Source organism: Trachypithecus francoisi, unplaced genomic scaffold (assembly GCF_009764315.1).
Source record: "Trachypithecus francoisi isolate TF-2019V2 unplaced genomic scaffold, Tfra_2.0 Lachesis_group8, whole genome shotgun sequence".
NCBI classification, from domain to species: Eukaryota; Metazoa; Chordata; class Mammalia; order Primates; family Cercopithecidae; genus Trachypithecus; species Trachypithecus francoisi.
This window is the reverse complement of record NW_022681473.1, coordinates 38,728,266-38,741,032: the sequence shown is the minus strand read 5'-3', so window position 1 is coordinate 38,741,032 and position 12,767 is coordinate 38,728,266. Positions and strand designations below refer to the sequence as shown.

General features: G+C 38.5%; 1 long non-coding RNA gene across 1 annotated transcript; it reads right to left on the bottom strand.

Moving 5' to 3' along the window:
* Positions 1-7,100: 7,100 nt before the first annotated feature.
* Positions 7,101-9,622, bottom strand: LOC117080377. Its single transcript, XR_004435808.1, has 3 exons — positions 9,575-9,622; positions 8,946-9,165; positions 7,101-7,786 (listed from the first exon to the last, which is right to left on the bottom strand). It is a non-coding gene; the product is annotated as an uncharacterized LOC117080377 (long non-coding RNA).
* Positions 9,623-12,767: the final 3,145 nt, after the last annotated feature.

Sequence of the window (12,767 nt, the reverse complement as noted above, 5' to 3'; positions counted from 1 at the left end):
TTAGTGGTGTTGAGAATATAAAGTAATGACTCAATACAGAATATTTTAGAATGTGATCTAATTAAGACTGGGTTTTTAAAATTTTTTATGGAGTGCAGAGTCATATGTACCCCTCAGGACTTACTGTTGACTGTTTGTTCTCACTTACCTGGACTCAAGTTGGGAGCAACCAATAGATGGCTCTCTAGAGTTGGCACAAATCATGACCAATTTGAACCTCAAGTGTACTAATTTTAAGACATTATATTTTGCACTGCTGTTTCAAAATTCTACAGTGGATAAAACTTCAAATACAAACAGTACTAAATTTCCTAAATTTCAGGTTAATATACTCTATTATCTGTCTTTCCTCTATCACCTTCCCAACTGGCTATTGGTATTCTCTGCACAACTTAAGCACATTATTTGTATTTGAAATTTTGTCTCAGTCTTCTTCTGAGGGAAGCTAAACTAGACTTAATGTCTGTGTGTGTGTATGTGTGTGTGAGTATGTGTGTTGTATCTTGGGATTTGTATACTATGATTCTTTTATAATAGAAGTTGCTATGTGGACATCTTTACCTTTCTATCTTTATGCTCCAGTACTTACAGATCACCCTACATGGCTTTCAATGGTAAGGTCAGGGAAGTTCCAGTGTCCTGAAAAGAGGCAATTTTGTATGCAGGATAGACTGAATGTGAGAGAGACTAGAGGCAAGAAAGAATGTCTGGTGACCATCCCAATAATCCAGGAGAGAGAAAATGAATGTTTCTTCCCTAGAGTCTGTGAAGCTTTTTTCTTATGGATCCCTATCTCAACTAGTTCCCTTCAAGTTTTAAGAGATCAGGTCTAGAAACAGAGAAGTTGAACATTCTTCACAACTTTACCTAAGTTAAATTTATTATTTTATAATATTAGAAATAATATTCCAACACAAATAGTGCATACAAATAGAATCCTTAACATATTTCTGCCTCTTTGAATTGCTTTGCTATTGCTGTTGTCTTCAAGTCCATGAAATGAAAGATTGTCCTATGGGTACATAATTGTAAGGAACTTTGCAAATCATGTATATGAAAAAGATTTCATATGCAGAATAAAGAATTCCTACAATTCAACAACAAAAAGACAAGTAACCCTATTAAAAAGGGGCAAAGGACTTGAATAGATATTTCTCCAAGGAAGTGTACAAATAGGCAAGAAGCACATGGAAAGATATTTAACATCATTTGTCTTTTTGCAAATTTCTGTGAGCACTGGTTCAAGTCAAGTCAAGATAGACTTGCAAGTAGGGTCTCCCAGGGAACCAGAAAACCAGATAAATGGTGACAACTGGGAATGAGGCTTTAAAGGGGTCCCAAACTCATTCTGTGTCCATCCAGCAACTTCAAGACTCTTTATTTTCACTGTGATTGTAGGCTGTTTTAAGATTACTACAGAGCTAATTAGAATAGGATGGGAATAGAATAAGTCAAAATGTAAAATAAATACTTGCATTTATTAATGAATTAAGCCATTTTTCTTCAATAACTCTCCCTGGATTAGTGTAAATCTTTGGTTCATTTCCAGATTTCTGAAAAAAAAAAAAAAATGACACTGATGATGCTTGTCAGTTGTCTCATTGCTTTAATGAAAAAGAGTTTTCCAGGGTTCTTATGCTACCATTATTGATGATGATCTTCTCCAATTGTTAACTCTTTCACAACCATAGTATAATTTCAAAACCAGGACAATGGCATTCGTGCAATATGTGTGTATAGTTCATGTCATTTTACCACATGTGCAGAGTTGTGCGACTACTACTGAATTCGAGATAAAGGACTATTACATCACCACAAAGAGTTTTCTTGTGTCACCTCTTTTTATTATCACATCTACCCCACTAGTCTTTACCATCCCTAAATCCTAGTGTATTAGGGTTCTCTAGAGGGATGGAACTAATGGGATAGATGTATATATAAAGGGGAGTTTATTAAGGAGTATTGACTCCCACGATCACAAGGTGAGGTCCCACAGTAGACCATTTACAAGCTGAAGAGCAAGGAAGCCAGTCCGAGTCCCAAAGCTGAAGAACTTGGACTCTGATGTTTGAGGGCAGGAAGCATCTAGCACGGCGAAACATGTAGGAAGAAACACGAAACAAGTCTAGTCTTCTCACGTTTTTCTGCCTGCTTTTATTCTGGCCACACTGGCAGCTGATTTGATGGTGCCCACCCAGATTGGGAGGTGGGAGGTCTGCCTTTCCCAGTCCACTGACTCAAATGTGAATCTCCTTTGGCAACACCCTCACAGACACACTCAGGAACAATACTTTGCATCCTTCAATCCAATCAAGTTGACATTCAATATTTACCATCACACCGAGTAAGCACCAATTTGTTCTAAAATCAGTCACCTGTTAGAAGAGTTCCCTGTCTCCCAGGAATGGTGCCACCTTAGTATTCCTGCTATACTTGGTTATTGACAGGGAGCAGCCATAAGGCCTCCGCACAAAAGCAGTAATAGATTTTACAGCACAGCAATTGGGAAGCTGGTCATGCACACTCCTGGGTGTAGGAGATCTGACAAGCTCATTCTCATGGCTGCGAAAATCAGTAAGAACATGAATAATGTCTGTCTCTATCATTATTTTATCCCCTGCATTGGCACATAGTAGATGTGCCAGTACTTTACTAGATACCGAACACCATTGAAAGTGCTTCACATGTAGTATCTCATTTAATTCTTGTTATAACCCTGTGAAATAATTAACATTAATGTCTTTACTCTGCAGATGAAGAAATAAAGATATAGAAAGGCTAAGTAATTTGTCCAAGATCATACAGATCATAAATGACAGTCATAGTGGCTTCAGAATCTCTGGTATTAATGTATCTAATCCTATAGTTGACACTCAATTTCTGTTCAAGAAATGAATGACTGAATGAATGAAAAGGAAATAATCATTTCCTAATCACATTCATGTTTGAAAGAGCATTTCTGAACCACTCTAAACTCCCCACGAGAATAGAAAAATTATGACTAAAATAATGAGATAGGCCTAGAGGCACCCTACTCCTAAATTTTTACTAGCTAAGAACCTGTCCAAACTTCACCTCCAATGACTTGAGGGAGAGGTTCCTCTTCACACTTAAACTAAAATCAGCAAACAAAGTTCAAACTAAAATCAGCAAACAAAGTTCTTCTCATCTGAGTTAATTATGCAAAATAAATGTTGACCCACCCTAGGAATTTTCACTTGGGGAAATAGGAGTCGGCAAAACATTGTTATTCTTATTTGTACACTCTAACAGGTACAGGTGCAATTAAATAAAAATATTTTGTCAAGAAAGCATGAAATATTTATGCTTATTTAAAGATTATATAAAATTCTAAAGCCTAAGACCTTGGTTATATGCTGATAAATTCCTGAAAGTACTGCTTTAAGAGACATATCTTTACCCATTGTCCTTCTGCAACTACAGCAAGTTAAGTTTGAAGACATTCAGGCAAATGTCTTCATGAAGCTCCTCATCTCTTTTGGAATATTTTTGCCCCAACCCAGCACATGTGCATATGAAGACATGTAGTTCATCTATACAACCATGTGGATTAGTCACAATTCATATTCTCCCAGGCCAAAGCAAAAACTTGAAAACCAGTACTTTGCATCGACACACTCTTCTTGGAATACTAGCAGCAGGGACCTGTGAAGCAGGGCTTGAGGGTACATTATTTGGGCTGTCGATAGAGCTTGTTTTTCCTAAATTTTACTTACACCATTAGCCTGCTTCAGAGGGTGTTAGACAAAAATTTTTGAAACTCATTGTTTTTACTTGAAAATGTAGTTGATGATGCTGTTCATATCATGATGGAGTGTTTTCTGCATCAGCTACCAAAGAAAAGCATATATCTAAAGTCCAGAAATAAATCTGAACTGTGCTTTTCATACACAAACAGGTTTTCAATTTTTGGGGTTTTTTTTTTTCTGTAATAGATTATCTGATTCATGTGTCTGAATTTATCTCTTATTGTTGGTTGTTAGGAAACTCAGACATAAACTTTTATGAACTTCTAATAAAATTAGGTGAAGTCATAGACTGCATTCTGCATATTAATTTAACTTTTAGATTGATCTTTTTCCAATAGTATTTTCTTTTATTCCATTTCTTCTTGGCTTTGAAAAATATTACTATGTGTATTTACTCCTTTCTGTAAAAGATAATATATATTTTTTAATTAAGAAATTGAAATTGAATCCACTACTGTTGGAATTGTGTAGGCCACTTTGTGTCATTTTTAAAAAAACGAATTAACATGACTAAAAAGAAAACAAAAACAAGAATATATCTCCAGTGCATCCAGTTGAAAACAATACTTAGTCTGTATCATCTCAGCAAGCATCAGAGAAGATTCAGGTTTCATGAAACCTCAGTAGTCTTAAATTTGGGGAAATTTTTGAATAAAAAGAATACAAAATTATAAATTTTGAATTAGAAAGTGAGTAAGGAAATAAAAGAAATTATATATTTGTCAATGGCCATAAAACCCACAAACATCACTCACAAAATCCAGAAAGATAATATGAGGTATGTGTCTTAGTAACTGCCTATCACAATTCTATAATTATTTTTCTTACATTTAGACTATTCTTTGAGTCTTTATTCAAATGCATTTTAATAATATTTTCTACAGAAAAAAATTGAAAGACAAATCATTGCTTCATCTAAAACGGTTGATGAACTATTTTGCATTATACTTTTTAAATTTTTGTTTTGCTTCATAACTTATTAGTATTGCCATATACATTTTTCAGATTACTGTCAAATATGGAAAGTCTTCTTTCAATTTCCTTTCTTATATAAGGTATATGATGCTATTGCATGTCACATTTTCTTGTGTGGGAGCTACTCTCTAATCCTCTTTGAATTAATGTCACATTCACCAGTCCGTTAGCATAATCATATCTTACCAAAATAAACAAATAATCATATGTGTGTGTGTGTGTGTGTATATATATATATAGAGAGAGAGAGAGAGAGAGAGAGCATTTTTCCTTTGTTCTTAGAAGGTCCAGGGGAAACGAGTGACTCCAGGCTTTTGGTTTATTTGCTTCAGTGTAAATCTGTTCTCCAAGCCTGGGAAGACAAACCACATTGTTAGTTAATTATGTAAAACATTTCACAATCAGTATAACATGAAGAGTAGCTCATAATCACGAACAGAACTGAGACCTCATAGAGCACATACTTTGCTGGAAAGAGAAAAGGATTGTCACTTAGTGAGATTTCTCAGGCCAATGTGTGCCGAGTAATTTTATAAAAATGAATCAATCTATGTAGCTATTCAATCGAGACTTTAAAACACCAACTTACCAGGGTACTAGAAATCTAATGGTTAACAAGACAGACTTGATGCCTTAAATTCTAATGGAGGAGACAGAAAATAAGCCAGCAAACATCTAACTGCAAATTGTAACGAATGCCCTGATGGAAACCAATGGGATACCATGAAAAGGAAAACTGAGAGGTAGGAGACCAAATTTAGATAGGGAAATCTGTAAAGGTTATTTAAGCTGACACCTGCAAGATGCACCAGAACTAGACACATGAAAAACGAGAAAAGCAGTTAGGAGTCCTGAGACTTGCAGTATTTGACCCATGTCGGGGAACTGTGCTGGGGTGGGTGTGTAGGTGGATGGTATGGCCTGAGGAGGGAAGCAGGAGCAGCTCCCAGATAACTGCAGGCCTTGAAGGACAGGGCCAGAAGTGCTCTAAGTGCAGTGGGAAACAATTAAAGAGTTGGACCCGAGGCTGACATGACACAGCTTTCATTCAGTCTACTGCATGCAGCATGAAGCTAATGGAGACGAGAAGGAAGCAGAGAGGGCAGCTTGGACCTATTCTAATAAAACAGGCAAGAGGTGATGGTGGTTTGGGCCAGATGATTGGGTGCCAATATGGAGTGGAGTGGCATAGAATAAAACACGAATTCCTGATGGATTGAACGGGAGGCAAAGTAAAGGAGAAAGAGGATTCAAATTTGATTCCTGTATGCTGCAGACTTTTACTGATGTGGAGATAAACTGGAAGTGGGGAATAGATTTTATTTAATCCTTACAGCAACTCTAAGCTGAGTGTTTTTGTACTCATTATATGTTTACGAAATCAGAGAATGAGACAGCTTCATTAACTTCCCGCGGGTGTCTCAATTCAGAAGTGGAAGAATCTAAATCAATAGTTTCCTGGATTTATTGCTTTAAGAAATGCACATTTTGGGCCGGGCGCTGTGGCTCACGCCTGTAATCCCAGCACTTTGGGAGGCCAAGGCGGGCGGATCATGAGGTCAGGAGCTCCAGACCATCCTGGCTAACACAGTGAAACCCCGTCTCTACTAAAAAAAAAACAATACAAAAAAATTAGCCGGGTTTGGTGGTGGGCGCCTGTAGTTCCAGCCACTCCGGAGGCTGAGGCAGGAGAATGGCGTAAACTCGGGAGGTGGAGCTTGCAGTGAGCCAAGATCACTCCACTGCACTCCAGCCTGGGCGACAGAGCGAGACTCCGTCTCAAAAGAAAAAAAAAAAAAAATGCACATTTTGAATACACGTCTTACTTCCTTTTAAGTTTGTGGATATTTGGCATCGCTGATCTCTAAATATATTTGAATCAAGCCTACAAATGTAGTGTTTTGTTAGAGCCGCCTTTACTTCAGAATCTCCACCAGGGGGAGCTTCCACTATGTGGTTTATTTACTGTGTACAATTTTTTTTTTTTTTTTTTTTTTTACGGTAAGGTTAGTATTTACTGGTCACCCACAAACTTAATCTTAATAAAGTTCACTTTGTTATCTTTTAGAAAATAGTAATGCATATTTTGTAAAAGAGCCTGATGTCTTAACCAAAAACTTCAGAGTAAGAAAATACAGGAAGAAAAAGAAACTCATAATTTGCATAATGGCCAAAAAGCATCTAAATTAAACTGTGATGGGAAAAGACTCTAAAAATAAAGCAAGACATGTTGTATAAAATTTGATAGATGTCATTGATATTACGATTTATAAAATTATTTTGGTTCCGTCTTATTTGTTGTGCATTCTTACTCTTATTTTAAATAAATATTTAATAAATATTTCAGAACAATTAAAGATTATCTTATAAACATGGTCCCTGAATCTCTGTTTGTTATAAAGCCATATATTATGGGAGACAAATTTTGTCACCCATGGGGAGTTTTAGGAGCACTTGGAGTCATATGAGATAAGTATATTCATTTAATAAATAACACAAAATAAGCATAAGCATAATCCTAATGACAACAACAACAATAACAATAGCAACCGGCTGGGCACCAGTTGCTGTGCTAATCACTTAACATGTAGAATCATATGTAATCATTCCAATTATATTCGAAGCGTTGATTTCAGATACAATGATGGGGCTGACCTGGGTGTCCCTTCCTTTTGTCATGTGCTGACTCATGAAATGCATGAGGACAGAAGCAGCATTCCGTAGGTTTCCATTCATGCCATGGAAAGGTATGAATGATAAAGGCATCCCTCAAAGTGGAGTCCCTAAGGTATCAGTGAGTGAGTGCCCTTCCAGTGAAACGTGTTTCTAATTTGGGGTTGCCTTTCCCCTGGGGATCTTACACACAAGGTGTTGTGAGCTATTAAAGGCCCTCGGATTTCATGCGCTGCCTCCTGACATCAGATAAAGCGGCACTTTTTGAATCAGCATTGTCCCATCATAACAGATGGTCGTTAGCTCAACCTACAGGGAATCAGGTTATTGTCTTCCATAGGAAAATAAGCAGGTCAGCACTCCAAATCCTGAAATGACAACGGGAGAAATAGTTCACAGGGCTCTGAAAACAGCATGTGAAATAATCAAAGGGTAGGGGAGAACTTTCTTAACCACAAAAGATTTGTATTCAGTATACCTTAACATTTATTTCATTTAGAGCACATGAAATAGTTATATTTTGATAAAAAGGCCTGGGGATTGTCAATATTTAGCTCAGGGATCTGAATTCTGGCTGCACAGCAAAATCACTTTGGAAAAATGTTTAAATTTCAGATGCTCAGGCATACAGTTAAGTCCGAATTATTTTAGTTGAAACCCAGACATTCATCATTTTTTAAGTTCCCTCGTGATTCTAATGTGTGGTGATTTTAATATGTGACCAATTGTATAGTAATTGCATAGTAAGCATATAATCCATTTCCCAAACCTTCATGTGATAGGAATTGCCTTGGGATCTTGTTAAAATACAGTTAAGTTCATTACATCTAGGGCAAAGCCTGAGTGTCTGCATTTCTAACAAGCTCCCAGAAGATGGCGATATGGCTGTTGACACGCCACTCAGTAACTGGCAATGCGGGTGGGCTTTGGTCTCCATACAAGATAGACACAAAGCTCCTCAAATGCAGGGGTTCTTTCTGTTCATTTGCTGATATTTATTGTTACTGGATGGTACAGAAGCTCTTGGAATGTTAAAACAAACAGGGCTTAGCTCCAGACTACCTTTTTAGAGTCGTTAGCTTTGCACCAGAACCTTCTAAAGACTCTCTGCTTAATCTGTTTTCTTTCTTGAACTCTGGGCCAACAGACATTCAGATTTCTGCAGGAAGGAGTTTATAAACTAACAAAGTGTTATAAATAAATGGAAGCACAAGATTTTGCCTTTACCTGCCCAATTATTGTGTCACTAGTTATTGTCAGTAAAATTAGGTTCATGGATATTTGATATGCTTTTCTACCAAGTCAGAAACTGTGGGGCAGGAGAAAGCAGAATTGATAGAATGACTAATATATTCTGTTAGACTTGACTATCTGCACCACCAGAGCAGAGCCCAGTCTGTTCTGAACATTATTGCATGTTCCTAGCCCAATATGTAATACACAATTAGTAAATATGCTATGACCTTTGAATGCTGTATTTAATTTAGTCCTCCAAATAATGATGGCCAACATGCATTGAATGCTTACCATGTGCCAATCAGTGGTCTAAGTACCTCACATCTGTTTATTGATTCATTTACTATTTATAACACCCCAGTGATGCAGATAGAATCTCCATTTTCTAGATAGAGGAAGTGAAGCACAGAGAGGTCAAGTGATTTATGAAGGTCATACAATCATTAAGCAATAGAAACAGACATTAAATTCAGGCACTCTAGTTCCAGAGTCTGTGATCTTCACCAGTATCCTGTTAATGTTCACAACAAAAATATATGATAAGTACTATTATAATGTCACTCATTTACAGGTAAGGAAACAAAGGCACAGAGACTCTAAGCAACTTACCCAAAGTCACACAGTTAATAATTGGTGAAACCAGGATTTAAACCCAGGCAGATTCAAATCCAGGTTATAAATCCAGAGCCTTTGTTCTTAACCACTAATTTATAGTTTCTCAATTAGCCTGTTAGTTAGAAACCACCTACTAGGCGTGAAAAGAGCCCTGAAAAAAAATGTAAGTGCCATCGTCAAATATCAAACTGGAATTAATAGCAGAGGAGTTGAAACTCACATTTATTTTCTTTAAATTCTAAGTTCCTCTTCGCTTGGCTATTGAAACCAATGGAGAACTTTGTCAAATAGTAGAAAATGCTAACCTCCAAAGAGCATCATGAGGATCTTCTGTGGATTTAATTTCTCTTCTACATTCTTCTCCAGGTATATTATGGGTTGTTCACACTGTAGTGGGTAGACTAATGTCAAAAAATTAATCAGATTATTCTGAGAAGCAGATAATAACACTCCTTTCTGTGGGAAATCAGAATGTCTGCTAGGCCAGGAGGCTAAGTGAGGAAGCAGGGTAGAGGGGAGAGGCATAAAAGAAGGGTGGCTGGCAACGCTGACTTCACCTGTGACAGGCCAGTGAATTTAGTGGTGGAATCATCAGCCTGTCTTTAATTACTTGCTGTTAAGATAAAGAAGTGGAAGTTTATGATGGAGGTATCAATTATCACCGACATTTGAGAGACTGGTTGTTCAGAAAAACACAGAGTCCATGTCAGCTGGCAGTAACAGTAGGATTTTTCTTGTTGTTGTTGTTAAGTTCTAAAAACCTACATATAGGACAGATTATAAATCTGGACTCTTAAATTGTCAGCGTTCTGTGAGTGGGTAGGAAAGGGATTCCTTGTTTTGTTTTTCTGACCTTCCCAGAAGAGCTTTCCATTTTAGCTTCAATGATAATGAACACAAACTGGAGTTAATAAACAGGTATACTTCCCCTGGCCTCTACACTCCTTCCAATTTCAGACTCATTTCACTGGCCATTATGTGTCTGGAGCAATAGGGAAAGAAAACATCTAAGCAAACCATTTTCTTCTTTTGAACTGTACCATGCCTGAGAAAGCAGCAGGACAGGATAGGAGGTGAGAGGAATATTACTTTGCCATCTGAATACACTAAATTAGTCAACACTGACATTTGTAAATTGAAGAAATTAAATAGTGCCATGGATCTAATATGCCAAATCTATTTGCCTGACAATGTCCTTCTGGGAAGCTACAATAGGTAGGTGAAGTACAATATCCAGATTTTAAATTTATTACAACTTAGCACAATCTTTGGTTTTCTGGTAGATATCAGTCGTTTAATAATAAAAAGTCTCTGGGTAATGGATTTTGGAATGATTTTAATTCATTCAACAACTATAGGGGGCCTACTCTCAAGCAATGGCCTAGGCCTTGGGAATATAGAGGTAAACCATACGTATCAGGTCTTCTCTTATACATTTTAATGGAGGAGAAATAAACAATGAAAAACAACTAAATAAAATTGTTTTAGGCTCTGATAAGTGCTATAAGAAAGTAAAACAGGTTAAAGTCATATAACTATTAGCTGGGTAGAAGCAATTTTATCTAGGGTTGTTAAGAAAGGGTTTTCGTTAGAGAAAATAAGCAGAGATGAACAGTGAGAAAAAGTGGGCCAGTGAGGGACTTGAGAAGATTTCAGGTAAAGGTGAAAACAAGAACAATGACAGTGGGACAGGTATGAGCTTAGTGTGGTCCAGGGACGTCAAGAAGACACTATAGGGTAGAACGCAGTAACCAAGAGGGCAAGTGGCAGGAGATAGATCAAAGATGTAAACATGGGTAATTAATGAGGGCTTTGTAGGCCATCATGAACCAATGTACTGGAATTACAATGGAAAATCAATGGAGAATTTAAGTAAAGCAGTATTCTTTTCTGATTTAACTTGAAAGAAAACCACGGCTTCTGTGCAGGGACTTCTGTGCAGGCAAAAGAAGAAAGAATAATTAAAAGTTTCTTGTACTCATCTCATAAAATATGATGCTGCTTGGGACTAGGAGGGCAGTGGAGGTATGAATGAGAGATTGACAGGATCAGCATACATTTTGAAGTAGAGCTAATGATACGGGAAGGGGGGAGGGAAGTGCTGAGTAGAGAAAGGCAAGTCCCTGGCTCAGGCTCCACCCCCACGGACCTAGGTGAGGACAGGCATTTCCTGCCCAAATGTTACATTTACCAAGACCACCACGGCCTGACACACCCTCAAGACCCTAACAGGCAGGCACACAAGCAGCTGGACGTCGAGAGGAGCAGATCGGCGAAAGAAGATATACAAGCAGCTGGGTGAAAGAAGATGCAAGCAGCTGGATGTCAAGAGGAACACATAGCTGGAGGAACACACAAGTGGCTGGACATGGAGAGGATGTCAGGAGCACACCAACGAGCACCGGCATGCTGGCAGTCCATCCACCAACAGAACGATGGCCAGGGCAGTGGGAGAAGAGCATGGGCCACCGACTGGTCTAGCTCCAGAGGAAAAGCACCTCCCTTCTGGCTCCTCTATCTGCTGAAAGCTACTTCCACTCAGTACAACTTTGCACTCATTCTTCAAGCCCAGGCGTGATCCCATTCTTCTGGTACACCAAAGCAAGAACCCGGGATACAGAAAGCCGTCTGTCCTTGTGACAAGGTAGCGGGTCTAGTTGAACTGATTAACACAAGACTATAGATGGCAAAACTAAAACAGCACCCTGTAACACAGGTCCACTGGGGCTTCAGGAGCTGTAAACATTCACCCCTAGACACTGCCGTGTGGTCAGAGTCCCACAGCCAGCCCGTCTGGTCTGTATGCTCTCCTAGAGGTTTGAGCAGCAGGGCACCAAGGAAGCAAGCCACTCCCCCTGTCGCATGTCCTGCATGGGGGACAAGGGAACCTTTCCTGTTTCACTAACAGAGCACATTATTAGCTTGGATATGGGGAATATTTCTGTTACCTCTTACTGCATTAAACACTACCCCAATAGTGAAAGCCAGAGGGTTTGTAGGTCGGGAATTCAGGAAAAATTATTTTATCTCTGATCATTTGGCTCCAGCTGGGATGGCTGGCGCTGGAAGGTCTTCTTCCAAAATGGCATTTCCACTTCTCTCTTTTCACAAAATGTTTCATTCTGTTTTTTTTTTGTTGTTGTTGTTGTTTTCTGTTTTTTGTTTGTTTGTCTGTTGTTGTTGTTTCTTTGTTTGTTTTTGAGACCCTGTTTAGCTCTGTCTTCCAGGCTGGAGTGCAGTGGCATGATCTTGGCTCACTGCAACCCTTGCCTTCCGTGTTCAAGAAATTCTCCTGCCTCAGCCTCCTGAGTAGCTGGAATTATAGGTGCACAGCACCAGGCCTGGCTAATTTTTATGTTTTTGGTAGAGACAGCATTTCATCATGTTGCCCAGACTGGTCTCGAATTTCTGGGCTCAAGCGATCTACCCGTCTCGGCCTCCCAAAGTGCTGGGATTACAGGCGTGAGCCACCTCTCCCCGCCAATTCTTTAGAGCCTG